This window comes from Stegostoma tigrinum, chromosome 17 (genome assembly GCF_030684315.1).
Source record: "Stegostoma tigrinum isolate sSteTig4 chromosome 17, sSteTig4.hap1, whole genome shotgun sequence".
Taxonomy (NCBI): domain Eukaryota; kingdom Metazoa; phylum Chordata; class Chondrichthyes; order Orectolobiformes; family Stegostomatidae; genus Stegostoma; species Stegostoma tigrinum.
In genome coordinates, this window is record NC_081370.1 from 19,241,817 (window position 1) to 19,267,117 (window position 25,301).

Here is a 25,301-nt window from a genome sequence, read left to right on the forward strand (position 1 = left end):
TTTATTGGCTCTCATCTTATGCCCAATGATAAATCCTCAGCCTAGAAGATGACAAAATTAGAGCTAAAAGTATATACAAATTTTGTGTATATTTCATTGGCTTTTTATTGGTAAATATTGCTGATTGTTCATGCATGATTTGACACTTCCATATGTCATTAAGGTTTGCTTATTGTTGATTTTCTTCTTGCCTCTGTCTCCCTTGACGTGGAAAATAGGACTTGTCACCCTTTGATTTCTGTAATTAGTGTTTTGCTTGTAATTTACTTTTCCATGATTAAATAGTTTGGCCAACTGACTGCAAGTATAAAACATATTTTTCAAGCAAATGCACAAGCATGATACATAGAAACTGTGTTCTTAAAATAACTAGTTCATTTTTCATGACCTTACACTCAATGTTGCAAGGAAGTAACAGGGATAGAAGATGAAGCTGTTTGCTGGAAGCCCAAGTGTTGAAAGTGTAAGCTAGAAACCTCAGCCTGACGAAAAAACTTAGACAATGGCAGAGCAAGAAATTGTACATTATAAAATTGCTTTTGAGTTATCCATAATTGAGTAACTGGCATAATGTATTTTCATAGACTTTTAATTAAGTGTGGATGCAGGAATTTAAAAAAGAATAGTCCTAATATGAAAATGTCACAATCGACTTTAAATCATCGAGACAGCAACCTTATCTGATGCAAGCCATGAATATAGAAGTTTAATTGATAATGATGGATACCTAATTTAGTTTGTACAATGCATTTGTTAAATATTCATGCTATCCTGCTTTTGGTGCAGTTATACGTTGATTAGATATCCGTCACTTTGATTTATTTTTAGTTGGAATCCCTATACTTATTGTTAAATATGTTTGTGACATGTTAACAGTTTTAAATAAAAGTATGAAGTATGATGGTTCTCATAGTTTTTCTGCAAAGTGTTCGTTCTGATGACCCATGCCAGTGTTTTGGTTAACTTGGCAGATGATAAATTGAACAATTAGGAATCTGATTTAAAACAAAAAAAACAGAAATGAATCAATCTGAAATAATACCATAAAAGGTTTTGCCCAAGTCAAGTGATGGCTGCTAAATATTCAGTTGATTTTAATGCTTAGTACATTATTTTAAAATAGAAGCAATTAACCACATTCTCCTGTGACAACTTTTAAGCAGGTCCATTTAATTAGAGAGCAATTTAAAGATGCCTTGGGAAGATAGTACTTGTACTTCTTCCAGTTTATGCAAAAAGCAATTTTGTGGGATAAGCTATATTTTTAATGAGATCAGTAAAATCCCTTACAATCATTCTTCGTTCTGACAATGCAACATGTTCATTTCACTCTTTATTATGATAGAAAATAAGTACTTGCAGGGGAAAGAAGAATTTGGAGAATCATTTGTTTTTTTTTTAAAAAGAGCAGTGTTAAAATATCAGCTCCGGTGAACTCGCTGTACAACTGCTGAGCTTTTTCCAACAATTTCCAATTTTGGTTCTAATTTCCTGCATCTGCAGTTCTTTGTCGAAAGTCACTCTTGAGCCCCATTTTCCCTCAAACCATAGTCTGCTTATTTAAGCAGTCCTTCCCTTTATCTCTGACTTCAGGTCCTAAGATTTGCAGCTCTGTTTTTCCCATCAGCAGCCCATCCATTTATCCCCTCTGATTCTGAGCCAACTTGATTTGTGTTGCTTTAACAGCCTCTCTAGTTTGATAAATTTCACCTCCATCTTCTTGACAGACATTATGGAAAAAGAAATTAAGATATCAAATTGAATGATAAAAAGGTCTCGGAGGGACTTGAGCCATACAAAACAGTAGTGAGATAAGACCTGGGCTGTGGTGGGGGCAAGGTGGGAAAAGAAAGAGCAGCAAATAAACACCGAAAGATGCCAGAAATCATCACTGGAATACTTAAACAATAGAATACTTTTTTTCCTTGATGGATTCTATTGTGCTTCTACTGCATGAGATGGAGCAGTCAGACACTGTTAGATCAGATCTGAATGAACTGAGAGATTGATCAGACCAGACTGTAATTACAATTATATTTCCTCAGCACCTTTACAAAATGCAGGAAGGGGCAAATGAGTTTGAAAGTTAATCATGGTATTATCGAAGGACCAAATGGCCTACTTCAACTCCTATTCCTTAGACCGTAGGAACAGAATAGGCCAGTCAGCCCCTCGAGTCTGCTCCACCATTCAATAGCATCATAGCTGAACTGACATTTCTCATGTTCTTTCCTTCCCTTTCCACAAAATCCTTGATTCATCTTCTGCTCAAGAATCTACCTGTCTGAGCCTTACATATATCTAAGGACTTGCCTCGGCACAGAAAGCTATGATAGGTGTTCCAAAGATACTCAATCCTCTGAAAGAAGAAATTTCCCCCTCATCTCGGACTTAAGTTGGTGCTCCTTAATTCTGAGATGATACTGTCTGGATCTAGACTCTCCCATGAAGGAAAACATCCTCTCAGTATTTACTGTGTCAAGACTGTAAGAATGCTATATGTTTCAATGAGAGTGCCTCATTCTTCAAAAGCACAATGAGTAGAGTCCCAATCTGTTATCTTTGCTCGTAATACAATCCCTCCATACTAGAGAACGGCCTAGTGAACCTTCACTGAACATACTCTAAAATAATACGTTCCCTTTATTTAAAGAGACTGGAACTACTTGGTGTATTCCAGATGTGGTCTCACCATTACCATATACAGACGTGCTAAGAATTTCCTACTCTTTCACTCCAACCCTCTTGAAACAAAGGCCAGCATTGCATTTTTCTTTTATTCTCCTATTTTTCTAACCAGCCTGTCAGATTTTTTTTATACACCTCTGAAATAAGTGGGACTTGAATTCAGAACTCCTGGTCTAAGGTTAGGGACACTGCCATTGCACAACAAGAAGGCCTGTCAAACTTACTGCATGTGGTATTCCCAGGTGGTCTGCCAGCCAAGTACTAACTAGACATGCAGTCTGTTTAGCTTCTGAGATCTGAAAAGTTTGGGCATTTTTAGACTGTTTGGTCTATGGCCATACTAGTCACCCAAGGGTGGAATTGAAACCAGGTCCCTGGTGGTGTTAGGCAGCAGTGCTAATGCCAGCCACCATGCCGGCCATTGTCAACATTCATAGAGCATAGAACAGTACAGCGCAGAACAAGGCCTTCAGCCCTCGATGTTGCTCTGACCTGTGAACTAATCTAAGCCCATTCCCCCAACACTATCCCATTATTCATATGCTTATCCAAGGACTGTTTAAATGCCCCTAATGTGGATTAGTTAACTACATTGGCAGGCAGGGCATTCCACACCCTTACCACTGAGTAAAGAACCTGCCTCTGACATCTGTCTTAAATCTATCACACCCTCAATTTACAGCTATGCCCCCTCATACAAGCCGGCAGCTCATCAACAATGTATTCCCAGGGATTAAATTCTCAAGGGAAGATGGAAGCACCAATCAACTTCTAGCTATGCCCCCTTGTACAAGCTGATGTCATCACCCTCGGAAAAAGACTCTCACTGTCCACCCTATCAAATCCTCTGATCATCTTGTATGTCTCTATTAAATCCCCTCTTAGCTGCCTTCTCTCCAATGAGAACAGACCCAAGTCCCTCAGCCTTTCTTCAGAAGGCCTTCGCTCCAGACCAGGCAACATCCTGGTAAATCTCCTCTGCAACTTTTTCAAAGCTTCCACAACCTGCCTGATTACCTGCTGCACCTGTGTGCTAATTGTCTGTGTTTCATGCACATTTGCCCTCCAGTCCCTTTGGCATGCAGCTTTTTGCAGTTTTTCTTTGTTTACATAATACTGTGTTCTTTTGTGAGTTGGCACATGGGTCAATAGTTAGACTGCTGTCTTTATAGTGCCAGTTACCCAGATTTGATTTCAGACTGGGGCAATTGTCTGTGAGGAGTTTGCACATTCTCCATGTGTTTGCGTATGTTTCCTCCCACAGTTGAAAAATGTGCAGTTTAGGTGGACTGGCCATGCTAAATTGCCCATAGTGTCCAAGGATGTGCAGGCTCGGTGAGTTAGCCTTGGGAAATGCAGGGTTACAGGGATATGGTAGAGCGTGGGTTGGGTGGAACGCTCTTCAGAGGGTTGGTGTGGACTCAGTGGTCTACTTCCACCCCATAGGAATTCTATGATTCTGTGAAAGTAAAAGCTCGACATTTTCCCCAGTTTATACTATGTTTGCCAACTTTTGACCATCATTCTTGTCCTCAGGACATCCTAAAACATTAAAGTACATATTGACAGACAGCAATTGTTGCTACATAGATAAGCACAAGGGTAAAATTAGGCACTGCAGTGTTTTACCAATATTGTGTTAAATGAATGTGAAGTTAAAGCAACAATATTGCTCAACTTATTGAGAAAATGATTTTGTAATTCTTGTTTGCCCTGTGAGGGGTAGATTGTTTTTCATCTGCCATGTTCAGTCAAATTTTGATGGGTGCTTTGATTACTGTTAAGGTAGATTGTGTCTGCATTGAGGAAGAGAGCTTTTTAAGAAAAGTGAAGTCTAATGGAAATAAGTGAATTTTTAACTTAAATATATCTTTTTTAAATTAGACTTATGACTTTGATTTGTGTGCATGTTTTAAAACTGAAAACCATAAGAGCAATCCACAAGTGTTTACAGAATTCTTTCAGTCTTGTTACCAGCACCTTATTTCGGTTTTTTATACAATTCGGCAGTGATAATATAGTTTGCTTATGGGTGGCAAAGTTTAGACAAAGGGCTTCCTAAAAAGCCTTAGCTTTTGCAGATTTACATACAAAATCAAAAATCTCTCCAAAATGAACAAACAATACACCAAAAGGTGTTACATTACGTACAGGATGAAAAGTTTTTGACCTATGCTGATCTCTAATATCTACTTCAGTGAACGAAGATATACTCTAAGTTGGACATGTTTCGCAGGCTGAGACTTGACCGGGAGTAGAAAAATCTTGTGTGCAAATGTTTTTCAGGGAAGGACTTTATCAATTCATGGTATTAATTTTAGATGTGCAGTGACTTTTTTCTTTCTGTTCCTCCCTGTTCCTTTATTCATCCTAGAATCAAATAGCTCTGTGGAAACTGCATAAGCCGCACTTGAAAGGCAATCAAATTGCATTTTATTTTAAATTCTAATTTAAACCTCCACTGTGTGACAGTTTCCCATGTTCATTTACGTTTTGGAATCATACTGACAATACAGGAAATATATATCTTCTGTTTAAATGAAATATTCCAGCTATAAGCAAAAGTAGCCTTTTGGCTAGCCAAATCGGAACTAATAAAATTGTACAGGTTTCCTGATTTGAAATTCTGCTACTGTAGATCTGCAGATGGAGATAAAGAATATTAAAATGTTCTTTTTTTTGTGATTAATGGATTTAGTTTGAGTAATCCCTTTCAATTTTTAGAAATCTCTTGCAGCCAGCTTTCCTGATGGCTTAGTGTGTCTGTCTATCAAGTGTCTGCCCCAGAGCAAAAGCTCCCAGTTTTATTTCTTGTCTGGGCTGGTTTAGTTTCTTCACTGTGACCACGATAGTTTTCTGTGACATTGGTCCCAGAATTAGGAAGGTGGTAGATCATGTTAAATTTAGTAATGGTTAATGATCCAGATTTAGTGAGCCTAGTGATATTAACTTTTTATCTAATATTAATTGCTGTGTGAGGTAACTAAATGAAGGAAGTAATGTGGTATGGTTGCTAAGATTCAAGAAGTAGGTAGGACTTGCTTTTTAGGAGAAGACTATGATTATCCAGTGAAAATTGGGTTAATTAGTTGGTAAAAGTTAGAATGTTAGCGGGAGATACTCAAGAAAACAGTTTAAAGTGATGTAGAGCCTCAAAGTCCAAGCCCTTTACTTACCAGAAGTAATAATTGACGACTGAAGAGGTAAGACAATATAAAACTTAAACATAACTTGCAAAAATACAAAAAAAGTCAACATAATTTTGTGATGTTATACCAGATCAGAGAGTGACCACAGGTGATGTAGATCTCAAAAACTAGCGGTGGTGATATTGTCAAAATCAGGAAATGGCAGACATGCAAAATAATTAGTTTACAATTAATATTTACAATACAAGAACAGGTCAGTATGCCATGAATTTGAAGGAAACTAATTATGAATCAGAATGAGACTTAAAGTTATGTAAGCAAACTAATGGTAATGAAGAAACTAATTGCACGAAAGACTGAATCCCTGCATGTATTGTAATCACTATAATTGGAAGCATAAAATAATAGATTTTGATAGGTGAATTGGGCAAAACTGTGACAAGTGTGATGTCATCCATTTTGTAACATTTGAATTCTAAAGAAACCTGAGCGTTTTGGTATGTACATCACTAAACTAGCATGACCAAGTACATAACATAGCCAAAAATGACTAATAGAATTCTGGCTTTTGCATTTGTTAATCTAGAGGGTAGAAGTAGTCCTTCATCTCATGGGTCTAGGTTAAACCACATCTACAACTTCTTCTCGCAACATGGTGTTTGTTTGGAATGAGCTGCCAAAGGAAGTGGTGGAGGCAGGTACAATAAGTATGTTTAAAAAGCACCTGGATGGCTATGTGAATATGAAGGCTTGAGTGCAATAATGGCCAAATGCTCGCAAATGGCACTAGATTAATTTGGGATATCTGGTCAAGATGGACAAGTTGGACCAAAGGGCCTGTTTCCATGCTGTACTGCTGAACCTGAGCATTACTGAGTACCCACCTGTGGAAGAACATACAGACCTTGAAGGAAGTGAAGTGTCTGTTTACGAGAAGGATTAATTTGGAGCAATTGCATAAATTGGGCAGTAAACCTTGGCATTTAGAAGATTAAGTTATTTGATGCTTCACCCATGACGAGATTCCTGTTGACATCCTTTTGTTTTAAATGTTCGCATTTGGATCAGAAACGTTTAAAAAAACATGGATTGTGTAGTCAAGAGGGCATTGATGCAACTGAGACTAAAGGAGAGGAAAACAAATGTAGATAATTTTTGATTTCATTACTGTCATATGTACTGACTTAGTGAAAAGTATTGTTTTGCATTATTGTTATGCAGACAAGTCATACCGTGCATAAATACATCAGAGTAATAGAAAATAATGCAGAATTTGGAGTTACAGCTAAAGAGATTGTGCAGAGAAAGATTTAACTCTAATATTAAAGGCCTGTTCTTAAGCCTGATAACAGCAGCTAAGCTGTTCATGAATCGGTCGGTGTGTGTTTTCAAAATTTTGTATCTTCTGCCTGAGGGCAGAGGTTGAAAGTGTGTATAACTGGGTAGGAGAGATTTCTGAGCATGTTGGCTGCTTTCCTGAGACAGTGGGAAGTTCCCTGAATGGAAGGAAGGTTTCTTTTCATGATAGACTAGGCTGCATTCACAATTCTTTGTAATTTCTTGAGGCCTTGGGCAGAGCAGTTGCCAGACCATGCTGTGATTCACCTGGAAAGCATGCTTTCTATGGCACATGTATTAAAAATTGGCAAGTCATTGTGGACATGCCAAATTTCCTAAGCCTTCTGAGGAAGTAAAAGCATTAGTATGATATTGCAGTCGACATGCAATGTGGATGGGCGAGGTCAGATTGGTGACATTTACTCCTAGGAATTTGAAGCCCTCAACCATTGATACAGACAAGGCTGTGTTCTGCATTCTGCTGCCTGAAGTTGATGACCAAATCCTTAGCTTTGCTGACGTTAAGGGAGAAAATGTTGCCTTTACACCAGGCCATTAAACAATCTATCTTTTTCCTGTACTGTGTACTGTGCCTCATTGTTCAAGATCTGACCTACTATGGTGGTGTCATCAGCAAATTTTGTAATTGGAGTTAGAGCTGAATTTGGCTACAGTTGTAAGTGTATAAGGAGTATAGTAAGGGCTGCGTACATAGCCTTGTGGGTCGCTGGTGTTGAGAATTTTGTGGAGATGTTGTTGCCAGTCTTTACTGACTGCAGATTTTGGAGAACATTGTATTTTTGTTGCCTGTCTTGCACGTATTTGCCTTTTTCGCTACCTAATTAATTAAACATGGAAAATCTTGAGTATCTCTTAGCGGAATAGGCTTATTATTTATTTCAATTATTTGAATTTGGCTGTTTAAAGCCATGAAACCAAGCCAGCGCAATCTAACTTCAACAAAACTAAAATTTGAAGTGATGCTACATTGGTGGATAAGAGCAAATGTGGATTCACAGGGTTAGACCATAGCTCCATACCTGCTTCTCCCAACACCATTCAGTCTAGCTTTCACCTTTTTTCCAACATACATTGCCTAGATAAAATGCACCAGCTCATCTTTTGTGACTGAATGCTGAGTAACTGCTGTTGCAAAGCCAATTGGCCTTCTTTTCTGTTTCTTGGTGTTTAATGATTTTTGCCTTTATGCTTTGTGAGGGTTTATTCTGTTTAAAGTTGCATTAGACTTGTAGTAAAAGCATTCCTAGGTATGGGAATGCATTGGTTTGTATTGCCATATGGACTTGATCTGTTAGTTCTTATTCTGTAAAAATCTGATAGTTTGAAACTGCTTGTCTATGTAAGGAAATTCTGTAAAATATTTGAGCCTACTATATTCTGACACTTTGTTGGAACACATGGACAACCAAAAGATCCTGGAGCAAGATTCTTTATTCCACTGATATCAAGTTGTTACAAGCATGAAAGGAAGTTTAATGTTAATCAAAGAAATATTGACTGTATGAAATTAAGCCTATGGTTTAGATTGGTTTGAGGAATCCATTGTCTCTGCTCCTTCTTCCCATCAGGTCTCAAAGCATGTTTCTTCCAGAGAGGGTCTGCTCCAGTTGCCCTTCCACACTGTTGCAACGAGCTGTTCAATCCCAGCACAAGTGATAGAGCTTTCTGGCCCCAGTGACTCACCCTCACTGTTGCCACCTCCTACTAGAGTTTCCATTACAATATGAAAGATTTAAGGATTGCAGAAGCCCGTAAGAAATAAGAACAGGGAGAACAGATGTAGGCCATTTAGCCCCTTGAACCTCCCCCGCAACTTGGCAGGATCGTAGCTGGAGCAGGATCCAACATTCCTCAAATCCACTTTCCTGAAGTTACTCATAACCTTTGATTTTCCCTAGTGATCTAGAATCTGTTAATCTAAGCCTTAAATGTACACAAAGACACACTTTTTTTCTCTCTCAGCGCCTCTGTGGCAAGGAGAGAGAAATTCCTGCTCAGCTGTCTTAATGCTGAGCTGTCTCCATGCTGAGACTTGTGGTCTAGGATACAGGTATTTTGTTGTTTGTAGTAATTGCAAGCAATTAAGCGGGACTAAACTTGAAGTTGATGCCAAAAAAAAGTATGCAAAGCTTTGTGTGTGGGGTAAATGACTGACAGGTTTGTTCCGGAATATAATCTTTCCCATGGCTGAAACACACTATTCAGATCTACATGGGAGAATGGCCTGTCTTTCTAATGCACTGTACTGGACTGCCCTTTAACTGTAAAGGAGAATATTGGAATTTTAAAAATCTTGTCAATTGAGATATTCTGATCAAATTGCAGTTATGAATATATTAATAACATTGCTCTTTAACTGTTTTAAAATGAAATTTTGAAGATGAATTTCCAAATGTCCATTGACTGTATTATTTTGGGAGTGTTAATCAAGAGCTGAAAACATTTTTGCATTATTGACAGGTCAGTAATTCAAATTGATCGAATCTTTATCAGCCTCAGTTGTTTTTTTCCCTCTGTCTGTTAGTAGGAAATGAGGAACGCTGAACATCAGTTGTCCTGTTCCCCAGGCAACAGATTAATTTCCAGACAATTAACTTTTCTGTGACTAATTTTTTTTTGATGGATAATTGTTTTGGTGCTGCAGCCTTCTAAGCAATATCTGCAGTTTGATTAGGTGTGACATATGCTTGCTGTGTCCAAGAATCCAGAGATTGCATGTCATACAGATACTTTGTTATTGATTATAGTGCATGCAAGATACAAATAAGACTAAAATTAGAGGATAATGATACTGAAAAAGGAAATGGAATTGATTTAGCTAGAATTTTGTTTTGAGATCAATGACGTGAGCTGACATGAATTACAATGATTCAGGAGGTAGCAGGTTTCAAAACTAATTGAAAGCAAAATAATGCAGATGCTGGATATCTGAAACAAAACCAGCCAGCACATAGCAATCAGGCAACATTTAAGGAAGCGAATAGTTATTGTTTGGAGGCTGATGACCTTTCATTAACAATGTAGAAATTTACTAGCCAAGCTAGTATGAAAGAAGCAGTTTACACCAATCATTGAAAAGGAAGAATGTAAATTGTTCCAAAATATGTTTGTAAAAGAGATTCTGCTTTATCATGTTTGTGGAGCCTGGATAATCGATTGTAGAGCCTGGAAGAGTTGTGGCAGTGAGTTAAATACTAAATAAAAAATCAAAAGAACAGTGGGTGCTATAAGTCAGGAGCAAAAACAGAAGTTGCTAGGAAAGCTCAGCAAGTCTGGCAGCATCTTAAGAAAAATCAGAATTATTGTTTCAGGTCTGGGGATCCTTCCTCAGTTCTGCCAGACCCACCTGAGCTTTTCAAGCAACTTCTGTTTTTGCTCCAAATTTACAGCATCCACTGTTCTTTTGGTTTTTGTTTAGTATTTAACTCACTGCAACAACTCTTCCCAGCATGCCCTGCTTGAAATTCTGCTCCTCTCTCCAATGGGATTTCCATTGCAATCTTTTTTTTTCTTGTCCACCAACATTAATTTCACTGTCCCTTCAGGTGTTTGACTCCAGATGCTGCTCTGGCAGGAGTTAATTATTAGTTGCTTGATAGTTACCCATTCTGGTTTCTGTCATCCTATCAATGATAGGATTTCTCAGTACAAAAGGAATCTTTTCATCTCATAGTGCAAGTGCATTGAGCCGAGAAAGTAATTGGAAGGTTAAGAAATTTATTAATACACCCTAGTTTCCAACCGTACTTCCCATGAAGAATGACTGTTTAAGGTGAAGAAAATGGATTGCCCAGACAACGGAGTTCAAAGTTGACTCATATTAGATTTAACTAGTCGTAAAATGTTTGTTTCACTCAGAACACAAATATCTAGTTTTGTACAATTTTTCTTGTCCTTGAAGTTGGTGACCCACCATCCGGTTTGATTGGTATCCTTTTATAAATTGTCAAATAAGTATGAATAAAGTGTCTATCATCTCATAGATAAAGTCTAGGGATTAACCTTTTTACATTGAATAATATCTTAGATTTAATTTCAACAGCTTGAATTACAGAACATTGTACAACTACAAACACTTCAAATTAAGGCATAATTAAGGCATGCGTGGAAATATTTGGAACTGTTTAATCAGTTCATTTTTGGGAACATTTTAAAGGAGCAAGTAAAGATCAAAAGAGAATTCTAGAGGATGGGATCTAGTTGATTGAAGTACAACTGCTAATGATAAGCAAGAGGAGGTAAGAGAAGACACAGCATCAGCTGGCTGAAGAGTAATGTTTTGTTGTAATGCTGCAGTTGATTACAATGAGGAATTTAAGTACAAGAATGAGAATTAAGTTCGTATTTGAAAGGCCAAAAGCAAACACATTACCTAACAGTAAGGATGATGAATATAGTGGAAGGTGCAATTTTGAAATTTATGGGGCTGAATTGATGGTCTTTGGATACATGAGTACTTGAACAATTGATTTTGGAGATGAACACTTGGTGATGTTAGTATTAGTTTGGCCCAGGTACGGGTGGTGGCAGATGATTTGAAGGTAGAAATATTTCTGATCAGCCACAAGTAATTGGAACCTCTAATTGTGTTTAATAGAATGACTTTTATCTTTATTTATTCTTTTACCAGCTGTAGGTGTTGCTAGCTAGGCTGGCATTTATTGCCTATTCCAAATATCCTTGAAGGTTTTGATTAGCATTTGTCTTGAACTGCTGTCCATTAAGTTGTTAGGCATGCCCACGGTGCTCTCTGACAAGGTGTTCCAGTATTTTGACCTAATGGTAGTGAAGGAATGGCAGCATTTTTCCAAGTCTGGATGATATGTGGCTTAGAGGGGAATTTTCAGGTGATGGTGTTCCTGTGTTCTTCTAGGTAATAGATGTTGTTTGTTTGAAAGATGCTGTTGATGAAGTTTAGTGAGTTGCTGCTGTACATCTCGTATATAGTATACTGCTGCTGCTGTGATCCATTCATAGAATAAGTGAATGTTGAAGGTGATGGACAGGGTTTTAACCAAACAAGCTGTCTTGCTCTGATTGATGTTGAGCTTTGAAAGTGTAATTGGAGTTGCACTCATTAGCCAAGTGGAGGGTATTTCTCCTGATCTGTGTCTTGAAGATGATAAACATGCTTTGATGAATGTGATTGAGTCTGGAAAAGAGCAAGCGGCAAGATCATTGAATTAATAACTTGGGCTGAAGGCAATTACTTTGGTTTTCCCAATGAGAGAACTTGTATGACTCCTTTTCAGACTGATGTGGGTTCTTTGCGTGACCAACCTCCGTACCAACACGGGCATGAAGATTGTAACTAGGAATGTATGCAGGGAGGAAGGAATTTTCAAACTTTCTTACAGAATATCATCCTTCAAATGGAGAAGATAGGCAATGAATATGCCACCAAGTAGTCTGCACGTTTAAGTTTTGGCAGCCTTTTAATGCACGAAGGATGATAAATAGTCGACTAGGATTATACTTTGTGAGGTTGTGAAACTCCCTATGTAGTAATGCCCTTTACAGCCAACAAAGCACTTTTAAAGTGTAGTTAGGTGTTCTTGCTTGGATTAAGCTGGAGCCCAGATGATTCTCGATGTTTCAAATCAACTTGTATGAGATGGAAAAATGTCTCTAACCTGTAACAACATTGAAACCCAAGCTAATGATGTAGATATATGTCAGAATCAGGAAGGAGTTGCTACATTGTTGCCTACAAATCTCTCTCAGCCTACATTGCTCAGGCTTCTATAAAACCAGAGCTGGAATCTGTGTTTACACAGATTTTAGTTGAAGTGTGGAAGGAGAAAAAGATATGAATTAGGACAGCAATGGTATTTGATTATTCACAATGCACAGAGCAGGACATGTGACCAGAACTGCAGCCAGCAATGTTGGATGATTGCAGCTATTGCATGAAGGCTGAAAATTTGGAAAAATAGTTGTATGCCATTTGGAATTGGTATGGGCAAAATGCCATTTGAGTTTCAAAGAAAAAGTCAATACTGGCCAGGTCTTCCGCTTTGGAACTAAATTGTGTTCAATTAAGTATTTAATATTGATATAATTTTTTTAACTTTCATTCCAACTCATGTAAACATGCAAGAGGTTAATTTTTGAGCTGAACTAAGTCACCCAGCAAGCATGCAAGCCGTAGAATCTCTTGTGTATGTTATATAAATGTGGCATCACCCTGCTGCTGCTGTTATTTCTGTCCTGCTGCACCCATGGTGATGACAAAACATCTGTGCTCCATCTGAAGCTAAGTATGAAACTCCATACTTATTTCTGTCAGTTCATTTTGGAATGCCTTCAATCGTATAAAAGGTTTTTGCTTAGAAACCATGATCATTTCCGATTTGAAATTTTACTGCATGTTAACTTTTTTTCATTCGACAATGACAAAGAACAAAATGACCAGCTATAATTGGAAGTTGCTTACCATTTAGGACATAATAATAAATGAATGCAAGAGTAGACAGTGTAGTTTCACTCTTCAGTAAGAGCATGACTGAGTTGACTGTGGTCTTAGCTTCGCTTTTGTGCCTGTTCGTCCCATTGTCAATCAAAATCTGTCTAACTCAGCCTTCAACACATTCGATGATCCAACCTTTACTGCATGTTAGGGAAGTTAATTCTGAACACTGAATTTAAGTCACCTCCCATTTTGCGAGACTCTAATTTAACATAGGCCAATCTGCTGAGTCATTCCTCCAACTTTAGTCATAAGACAGCCATTTCATCCCAGAAGTCAGACTAGGCAATCTCTCACTGATTCCAGTGCAGCTATGCCCTTAAGTGAGGTGATAGAGACTTTATTTATTCAAAGTTCGTCTTTCCCTACCCCTACCTTTTCATTTGCCTGGATTTCTTCCTTTGTGTACATCCTGAAACATAATGGCTTCACTCAGTTTGCACTGATAGCCATCCCGAATACGATATAGGGCAAATTGGCTCTCTGCATGTATGGTTAAAGATATTTTAAACAACTTGTTTGGGCTATTGTGACACCTGCATGGCAAGTGGAGCCTAAATCCGCACCTTGTGATCTGAAGGTAGGGACACAATTGTAGGGTCACAATTATTGTGCCACAAGAGCCCTTTCCTTTGACAAAATGGACATTGAGTTGGCAGTTTACATAACTTTGAAAAGTAGGACAGCTGCGTGCAATGTAGTCCCTACTTTGGAATGTAGAGGCTAATTATAATGAACAAATCATTTCAGAGGTGTGTTAACTTTGCATTCAAGGAAGATCTGGCGTTGGTATTTTGTGTGGTAGTGCCTTTGAACCCTAAGCTGTCGGGGGACCCTTTTGAGAATAATGTTGGAGATGTTGCAGTTCTTATTAAACTTATTTTGTTACTCTTTAATAGTTAACATTTAAAAACACAATAAATTAATGGGCTATTTAGACCACGATCCCAACTTGGCAACATGATGTGGGAAAGGACACTCCAAGGTTTCTGATCTGCTCCAACATTTAAAAAGAAGACAGCTTTGGAATATAAATCTATTGACTGGGGCCACGACTTCTATACGATTCTACAGAAATAGAGGAAAAACCAACTATACATAAATCAACAAATACTTGAGTGCAAGTATTTTTGATCGGACAGGCGAGTAGCCAACTTGCCAAATATTAGCTGGTCAGCAATTTAGAAGCAAAATCTGCATGAACCTGTGCCCATGACTCTAATGTGGCATGTTTCCACTATTCCTCACTTTCTGGAGTCTACACTGTATTTGGAATCACTGCTATTTGCAGTTTGAGTGATATTAAGGAGAGAGGCACACTGTTTCAATTCATTGGTGTTGGAACTTGGGTAAGATTGAGATAAGAGGGTGACAAAATGATTGCTAAGAAAAGGAGGTAAATGTGGGTAGAATCGGGCATCAACACTTTGGAATGAGGAGGAGAGAGTGTTGGAGCGTGGAACAGAAGTGTACCAGGATGCATTTGTGGAATGGGAAATTTATCAGCATGAGCTTGGAGGAAGAGGTGGGGTAAGCATACCTGTCTAAAGTTCACTTCAAGTAGATGAGGGAGGAGTGCCAGTGCAACTGGGAAGGTTGGGAAAGAATACAATTGAATGTGGTAAATTGATGTTGTGAACTAGGTCTGGGGTGGATAGTTTGATCCTGTTGGTCTGCTAAGAAACAATTGTCAGTTTGACATTATAGGATCAAAAATATGTCGATTGTGAAGTGCGTATTGGTAATGAGAATCCATCTTTTTCTAATGTAAAAAGTTTGTAATATTTGGTGATTTTTCTGTTTGCACATTCTCCCTGGGACTGCATGGGTTTCCTCCATGTGCTCCGGTTTCCTTCCACAGTCCAAAGGTGTGCACGTTGGCTGGATTGGCCACGCTAAGTGGGCAGTAGTGACCAGGGATGTGCAGTTAGGTAGATTAGCAATGGGAAATGCAGGGATAGGGTACAGGGGTGGCTTTGGGCTAGGGTGGACTCGATGAGCTGAATGGCCTGCTTCCTCACTGTAAGGAATCTATCTTCCACGACTGCGGGTGCAACCATGAATGTTGGTTGGGATAATTGATTTTATGAAATTTCCTTGGTGTTGCAATGAAAGTATTTATTTATTTCTTTTAACAGTCTTGACTGCATAATTCAAAATCATTCGCACAGATAACAAAGTGTACAGCTGGATGCACATAGCAGGCCAAGCAGTATCAGAGGAGCACAAAAGCTGACGTTTTGGGCCTAGAGCCTTCATCAGAAATGAGGAGGGGGAAGAGGGCTCTGAAATAAATAGAGAATTTTTGATCCGCCTCCCCCCCCCTCCCTATTTATTTCAGAGCCCTCTTCCTCCTTCCCATTTCTGATGAAGGGTCTAGGCCCGAAATGTCAGCTTTTGTGCTCCTCTGATGCTGCTTGGCCTGCTGTGTTCATCCAGCTCTACACCTTATTATCTTGGATTCTCCAGCATCTGCACTTCCTATTATCTCTCATTTGCATAGATGATGTTTACCACACTATTGCCTAGCATATTTCTATATAAGTTAATCATGATAAAATGCACATTAACACAAAGTTTGGTTGATGTGGGAAATGGATGGACTACACTTGTGCTACTGAGCTGCTGTAGGAATTGAAATACGTGTTTGGCAAAATAGAGAATGCTTTTAGTTCGTCTACCTTCTCCAGAAATACTGATAGCCTTGTCCAAAAGTACCAATTGCGCATTGTTACTAGAATGACAACTTGTACTAAAATATCCCACTGGGCATACAGGAACCTGCCTGGAGCAAAATCTGATATTGAGTCACTTGGGAAGAGAATGAGACATTGGGATGGGCACCACAAACCTGGTCAAAAGAATTCCGCTTTTTTTTGGAGCATCTCAAAAGGAACGGCTGAGAGGCTCAGGAGAATTCCATAGCTTAGTCTACAAGTATGAGGCTTTTTCCCAGGGCGGAGGGGTTAATTAGCAGTGTTCAAGAAACACCTGGATGAATACATGAAAATGGGGGGAGTAGAGGGACATGGATCCTGTAAGTGAAGACAGTTTTAGTATGAAGGGGCAAAATGTGTCGGCGCAGGTTTGGAGGACAGAAGGGTCTGTTCCTATGCTGTTTTCTTTGTTCTTTCTCCAAGCAGCTAAAGATCTTGCCACCAGGATGACTAAAATCATGGTTGATAAGCCAGAATTGGAGGAATACAGAGATCTGATAATATTTGTGTTGGAGAAGGTCGAGGAAGTCTTAGATTGATAAACAATGATTGAAATTTTAAGATCAAAGTATTGTCTGGACTGTCAACACAATTAAGATAGGAAATAGACAACAGATTTTTTGGATGAACTTGTATATGTGGAGGGTGGAAGATGGTAGGCTTGTAGGAAAAATGGAAGATTCTGGAGGAATTTTTGAGCAGCTGCACTAACATTGAGGCAGGGTTGGTGATGGTGTAATGGCGATGGAAGTGGGTGACTTTGGTGATTGGATATGTTGTCAGAAGCTTACTTTGGGGAATAAATTGTTTGCCAACATTGTGTACTGTTATTCACCCTGTGCGTTCAGGATGAGGGATAGCATTAGTTGTTTGGGAATTAACTTTTTTTGTTGGATGCAAGAGTGATGCCATCAGTCTTCCCAGTATTAGATGGAGATATATTCTGCACTGATAGCTAGCTGTTGGACAATTTTCTTTATTTCATCGAATGCAAGCATTTTTGTCTATCCCTTTCTTGCCCTTGAATGCCACTGAATAGCTTTCTAGACCATTTCAGGGAGTCAGTCGAGTCTTCCACATTTCATATCCTAGACCAGGTAAAGATTGCAGATTTCCTTTGCTAAAACATGTTAGTGAACTAAATGGGTTTTTCCAACAATTGATGTATTTTACAGAGTTACCAGTACTGAGACTAGTTTTTAATTTTCATTAATTCAATTTAAACTACACCAGCTGCTGTGGTGGGATTTGAACCAATGCTGTCAGTATTGATCTGGGCCTCTGGCTTACTAGCCCAGTGATAGTGTCCCACTTTTCTGACAGCAACAAATGGGGAAAATAGTTAAGGATGGTAAGGTAGAGCTTGTCCTAGAAGGTGATGGTAATGAGGGTAATAATGTAGATGAGAAGCAGGAAGGTGATAACAATACATCTTCTGGGCCCCTAGATGCAACTGTGACATTGAGAGAAAAGCCAATAGTAGTGATTCTGTGTAATGACTGGATTGCTAACACTGGAACAAGATGAATACAATCTCAAGCAGCTGGATAATGGAAGGCACAGAAGAGGATGGTATGACTAGTTGTATCGAAAGTTAAAGATGGGTTGAGAAGGATGATGTGACACAGTTGTGCCATGTTTGCTGTCACACAGGTTGTTGTTTATGACTTCAGTAGGAGCCTATTTCTGTGCTATTGAAATGTTTGATGTTTGATTGGAGGGATTCAGGGTGGAACAAAAAGTTGCTGGAAAAGCTCAGCAGGCCTGGCAGCATCTGTAGAGGAGAAAACGGTTAAGAGCCCGGTGACCCTTCCTTAAACTTTGTTTTTTTTTGTTTTTGTTTGGATTCAGGGCGGAGCTGAAAGAAAGACAGGTGTAGCAACATGTTCAAGGACTTTGGAATTGTTGTATTGTCTAAGAATGCAAGCAGGAAAAGGCTACATCGAACTGAGAGCAGGCTTGACAGTCTATTATGGATGATCTTCTGCCTCAATTCCAATTTTCCAATCCCACAAATTCCTTACCACATACACACATGCAACTTGATTGCCTGAGATCACTGATCTGTTTCTCAGCCTTGAATATCCTCAATGATGGAGCATCTTATTCCTAATGATGCACCCCTGTGATGTAGATTTTTCAGCCAAGGAAACAACAACCTCTGTGCTAAACCTGTCAAGCCCATTCAGAATCTTGAATCTCATTCCTCTAAACTTTGCAGAGTGCCTCATCGTCAGACAATCATCTCATCCCATGAAGCAATCTAGTGACCCCCTAGCTGTACTACTTATAAGGTAACTACATTCTTCCTTCAATATGGAGACTCCCCAAAACTCTGAGTACTCCAGATGTGATCTCAGCAAAGTCTCATTATAATTGATAATGCAGTATGGAGCTGGAGGAATATAGCAGGCCAGACAGCATCAGAGGAACAGGGAAGCTGACTCTTTGGGTTGGACCCTTCTTCAGAAGTGGGGGATGGGTAGGGGGCTCTGAAATAAATAGGAAGACTGGGGCTGGGGATGGTAGGTGGGATGGTGATAGTGCAAGTAGGCAATGGTGGGGTTGGTCTGGGAGGTAGGAGGAGTGAATAGGTGGGAGAGAAGATGGACAGGTCAAGGAGGCGGGGATGAGAAGGAACATTGGTCATGGGAAAAGGCTCAGGGTGGAGAGATTTTGAAGCTAGTAAAGTCCACATTGAGACCATTGGGTTATAGGCTCGCAAGATGGAATATGAGGTGCTGCTCCTCCAGTACTTACCCCACAGATACAATATGCATCTTACCACATTAGTGGACTCGATCCGGACTGCAGGCCTGCGCAGTTCAAAGGCTTCATCCAGGCACTGGGGCCACAAGCAGGAACAGGCATCTGTACTTGAAAATTGCATTTTCATCTGTGGTGAGCGTAAACTCCTGAGATCCCAAAGTTTCCAACCCAGCTAGCAGAGGGAAAGGCAGCTGGTAATGGTGCATGGGACCCTAAAAGGAGGAAGCCTGATTATAGTTTGGGTGACTTAAAACTTGTTTAGGTTCTAATAGTGTTTAATCTGTTGAATTTAAGAATGTATTCACTTACTGTTCTCTGTATAATAGTGTAATTTCACTGTTTATTTCAGTTACCTTTTTAATTCGTGTATTGTGCCTACCTTTTTGTAGTTAAATAAAGGCAGAGGTTTTTCCCTGAAAACACCTGTCTACTGCCTTTTTTATTTCGCAATCCCTAAATAAGCCTAGTGTCTAGAACCAGGGATCAGAGACAATTTGAACCACCTAAAATCAGCAAATTACTGATTGCAAGCCAGAATCCTATGCCAAATGTACTGTAATTACTGGCTACTTGTTATCTAACTTAGTGTTACATCCTCAGAATTTCCTTTCGTGTTTTCAGACAGAGTCAACATGACTAATTTGGTAGCTGCATTGTGAAGACCTTAATAGACTTAACATCATTTAAAATCAGGCAAATGGTAACTCATAGGGTCCTCTGTTTTCTCTTTCCTTTTCTAATCTGCTAGAAATGTTCTAGAATTTAAGCATTTTGGAAAATGGTAACTAATACATTCAATACATCATAAGGTACTTGTTTTTGGTACCTGAGGTTGGAGGCCATCAGGTCAGGTGAATTCCCATCTTCACAATGATGTTATCATCTGTTGTTTTGTTTGGCACTGCTGATGTGCTGAATAAGCTACATTTTTGCAACAGCTGCTTGGTTCAATTTCTTTTTAAAAACTAGTGACTTCAGAAAAAAATCTGAATTTCCTGTTATAAACTGAAGACTATTCAACAAGATTTCATGTTTTCAAAAAGGAATAAAGCTTATTGATGAAATAAAAAGAATGCTATTAAATTAATGGCTTATCTTTGAAGCAGCTGTCATTCAAACCGAACACACTAAGTATCATAGGTAACCAAGTCCAGAGCTGGAGAACACAGCAGACCAAGCAACTCCTTGCTTTCTGTTCTACTTGTAATGTCCTAGTTATTTGAAGTTATTCAATTCTGAAACCAAGTTGAAAAGTGCCTCAATTGTCTTCAATTCTCCTTTGGTTTCTGGTTATAGTCTGAGGAGAGGGTTTTTTGGGATTCTTCCACTAGCATCTAGTTAGGTGAATGCTCCCAGCCCTATTTCTATTCCTCACGATTTAGGTCTCCATAGGCTGAGCATGAACTTCACTGTCTCCCTGTGCAGTGACTTCAGATTTAAAAAAAAAATACCTGGTACCTGTTAACTCTCTGCTGCTTCTCCTGGCTATTGTCAGATGTTGTTTCTGCCTCCTCAAGGCTGCAGTAGATCCAGACTGACATTCTTCTCTATCCCCCACTCCTAAATACAGCAGGGACATGGTAAACAAAATATTTTTCCTCCCTGATCCCATTGCCATATTAATGTGACACACACGGTCTGCCTTCAGAGGGAGAAATGCAAATGCATTGTCTTAAGCTTAAACAGCATCTGTGATCTGAAAAGCACATGGCTACTTTAAAACCTTCCCTCATTTACCCAGGGGCCTTCAATCTTCTGTCAGTGTGGGAAGTTGAATGATTAGTATGAACACTGGCAGGCAGACCATCTCGAGATAAACAGTGGAGACTTTGTTAACTATCTAACTTTTAACACCTTCACACTGTGGCTTTGTTAATAGAGCATGGGTGCCTCATTTCTATGCAGTTACCTCAGGCTTGTCTGCCATCACCAGAGGAAAAATGTTTTTTAATCCATTTTACATTTAAAATTACAAATTTCCAAAGTTAAAAATAACATTTGTAACCCACAACTAAAAACTTGAGGTGCTGTGGGCCATTGTAGCAATAGCAGAATTATATTGAAACATGCTCTGATCTTGTGGGTTGACCTAATGCTCATTTTACAACTAAAACAAGGACCAACTCTGGTTCAATGAAGCGATTGTACCTGGACCACCACCAGGCCGACCTAAAAGTGAGGTGATAACTTGGTGCAGCTGTAACACAGGACAGCATGCATATAAAATATGGGAGCAGAATACTGTAGGCAGAGCTCAGTGATCCCCTACCAAAAGGATCAAACACAAGCTCTCTACTCTTGCCACATCTTGTCTTAAGTAGCTATCAGCAATTAAACAATGGTCATGATATTGAGTCTCCATGAACACCCTCCCACTCTTCATTAGTCGAGCCCAGCACTGAGTATGAAAGCCAAGGCAAGAAATATTTGCAGTCATCTTCAAAAAGTAGTTGATGACACTGGGTACAAAGGGTGTGGGTCTCAACAGCATCTCACCAAAAATGTGGAAGACTTGTGCCTCAGAAGATTAACACCATCCAGGGCAAAACACCATTCTTGAATGGTTCTCCATGACAGTAAATATTTACTGCTGCCACTAGAGCACTGCATCTGAAATGTGTAACCAAAACATACTGCAGCGTCTTGCCAAGGCTGCTTTGACAGCACTTCCCAACCTGCAATCGATAGAATTAGAAAAATAAGGTGGAAAAGCACAGCAGGTTAGACAGCATCTGAGGAGCAGGAAAGTCAGTGTTTTGGGCTGAAACTCTTTGCAAACTCCCTTCCCATTTCATGTGTCATCCTGACATGGAAAAATTGTGGAACTCCGTTCCTAACAGCTTAAGGGAGTATCTCCTTGATTATAAATTGCAGTAGTTATAGAAGGTGGCTACCAAATCTTCTCCAAAGCAAATCGAGATAGGCAAGTAATCTTGGCATGACGGTAACTCTATCCTGTGGCTGAATGTTAAAATATGTTTTGTTTTAAAAAAAATACTGTTAATATATTATTTTAAATCGAAGAGCATATTCACACATCTTCTCATTGCTACTGATATTTAAATCCATGTTCTCACTTCTGATTTCTGTCCCTTCTGACTATTTTGTGGTTTTAATAAAGAAAGGGTTGGGTGCTGATAGGAATCCACTATCAAATAACTTCAGTGCTTGTGCAGCTTACCCATGGATGATGCAACAGAATGATTTGGTTTATGCAGCATGAATCAGTGCCTTTAGGAGATGGAAAGAGAAACTATTGGAATGAAGAATTAAGTAAGACAGCCTCAGGGAACTGACAAACTGAGAACACATTAATGTTAAACCATAATTCTGCATTACATATGTTGAATTATTTTTAAAAATGTTTTGAAATCAGCAGTTAGTCTCCATGCATAAAGAAAGAAAGAAAATTAATGACTGGTCTGAAGCAGTGTGTGCTTTGTAAATCCGTCAGTTGCCTAATACCTTAGCATCATTCAAATGGTTAAATGTTTAGGAGCCACACCTTGAAGTGGAATGTGAGCGTGCAAAAAATGAGAAGATTTAAAAAAAACCCCCATAAATTACTACTTTCTTCAGTGACCAGGAAATCAAGAAATTAACATAACAACACAGACTGAGAGGAAACTAATGCCTTGAGCAACCCATCTGTACTTTGGCTGCTATTTCACTCAGTGGCTGGGATGTGTTTATAATCTGGTTTCGTGGTGCAGTCTCCAAAGTACAGTATCCAACTGTAGTTGTCAGCAGTGAGCGCAACATTAACTCTTATGTTTATAAAATACTTTTTGACTTTGGCCTCCGTGGGGATCATAACAATCGAATATATGAACCAAGCACCCCAAATGATTCCACTGGAAAAACTTGATGGACAAGACTTTACTTTTTTAAGACTTTTCTGTAATAACTACCCATACTTGACGTAAGTTATATATGAATTAACAGTCCAGTTGTAGTCGGTTATAATGTATGCACATTCAGTTACTGGCACTACTGAGACAAATCTCTCAGATTTGTTTGCCCATCCAATCAACAGTGTCATATATTATCAGCTCAGAGTCTTTCAAATAATTGTCTTTATCATGAAGAATACGAGTCAGAGATGGATTTTTAAACAATGAAAGAATCAAGAGTTATGGGGAAAAGACAGGAAAGTGGAATTGATAATTATCAGATCAACCACGATCTCATTAAATGACAGAGTAGACATGATGAGCTGAATGGTTTATTTCTGCTCCTGGGTCTGATGGTCTTGTAGCTTCCCCACTTCCAGCGTTTAGCCAGAAGCAGACAAAACATGCTTGGTTCCACAGGTACAGTCTTTGTAGCATACAAATCTGCAGAACCTCCTCAACTATGCCTATGATGACTTTGATGGTGTAGGTCCACTAATAATATCTTCAACTAGCAGAAAAAACTGTAGCAACTGCTCGCACCTGGATCCAGCCTTGGTCATCTATAAATTGCTTATATTGCACCACTTAGATCATTGCCTGGCTTGCATTGCTCTGTTTTTTTTTACTAGTTCCACCCAGATTGTTTCCCCAGGAGTTTGGATTGCAATCTTGGTTTTTCCAGCAATGCAAAGGTTCAGTTCAATTTCCCCCATTCACTTAGGGTGTGTATCTCAGAGAATACAAGCTTTGAAACTAGGGATTTCATTGCAACACAATAAAATATCTCGACGTAAAGGAGCATTTTAGATAATTTAAATTGATATGAAACAGTTAAGCTGAAGCTTGGTTAGTCTTTAACAAGTATTAAAAATTGGAAAAATGGCAGAGAAGTACAGGGACGGACCATCAGACCTTAGAACGTAGTCTGTTAGAAGTAAGGCCAACAATGTTGAAACAGTTAAGAACAGGGATGTTCAAAGGATGGGGATTAGATGAGTGCAGACATGTTGGGGAGCCCTAGGGCTGGAGGTGTTTAAAGAGCAAGGGAGGGCTGATACCAAGGGGAGGTTTGGAAAAAAGCAGAAGTTTAATAGTGTTGCTTGATCAAGAGCTAGTGTAGATTGTGAACACATTCATTTATGGCTACAGTTCCTTTTATTTTGTTCATTTGTTCGTGTGCTTTTCTGCAGCTTTTAACCGATTTATTGATGTACCTGTTCTGTGAACTTGTTAACTGCTTTTTTTAAAATGACTTTTTGATTTTGTATATTATTCTATTAAATTTGAGTATGGGTTAATTTTTAGATCAAAATATTTTTGAATAATAGAAGTTGTAATTCTTCCAAGGATTTTGATTTTTTCCACTACTGCAGGCTGAAACCAGTATGCTGTGCTGTAGTTGATGTCAGACCTTTTTATTCAGTGTGGAGTAATTGATAGCTCCAGTGAGCAGTTTCCTGACCACTGTATGTCTCAGCAACAAAAATTAAATCTGCCTGATTCGAGCATGCATTGAAAAAAAATGTGAAAATGAATTGCCCCAGGAGATAAATCCTGTGCTGCTGTTATGCTTTCTCAGAATGACGTCAGAACTCATGAGTGCCAGCAGCTCTCATGAGTTATGGGCCTTTCCCATCAGTGGAAGAATCTCAGTAATGCAGCATTACTACTGCAATTTCCTGTTTCATGAAGGGAGAAGGATGCACAATGTGAATTGAGAGGTGCAGATGTGGGATTGCTGCCTGTATGTAGTTTTACAACAGCAAGAATGCGGTCAATTTATGTGGAACCTTAGTGTATACTTGCATAATTCGTCTGCAGCATATTGTTGGAAATTGCTAATCATCAACTGACGTACTTCTGAAGACTCCACTTGAATAGAAGCAGATATTATTGACGTTTTTACAGTGCCAGAGACTAATTCTTTTGAAATCAAGAAACCAGTGTATAACACATGACTTAATTTGTAAGTAGATTAATAATTTCTAGAAATTTTAAATGAAATTGTTTCATGTCGTACTTGTAGTAATTTGTCTGAGGTTGAACCACTATGTTCACTTCTCCACATTGTTAATTTGAGTACATATCTGTATGTGATTATAATACTTGAAATTAAATCACCAATCTTGATATAGTAAAACAATCAGAACTGCCACAAGAATATTTCTTGGTCGTTCTGTCTTTATTTGTATCAATTTGAGATATGTGAATGAGCAGAAAATATCAAACGTGCATTGGACAGAGTTCTGAGGTT

At 38.9% G+C, this 25,301-nt stretch overlaps 1 protein-coding gene across 6 annotated transcripts in view; it reads left to right on the forward strand.

Annotated features, from left to right (window-relative positions):
• dagla (diacylglycerol lipase, alpha) overlaps positions 1-25,301 on the forward strand; it is a 319,027-nt gene that overhangs the window by 31,811 nt on the left and 261,915 nt on the right. Inside the window, exon 1 of one of the 6 annotated variants that reach the window (XM_048545920.2) lies at positions 24,752-25,013. The exons of the other annotated variants lie outside the window; for them this stretch is intronic. The gene's annotated coding sequence lies outside the window, so the exon portion shown is untranslated. Of the gene's footprint in view, positions 1-24,751; positions 25,014-25,301 lie in introns of those variants that run through there. 6 annotated transcript variants of the gene reach the window in all.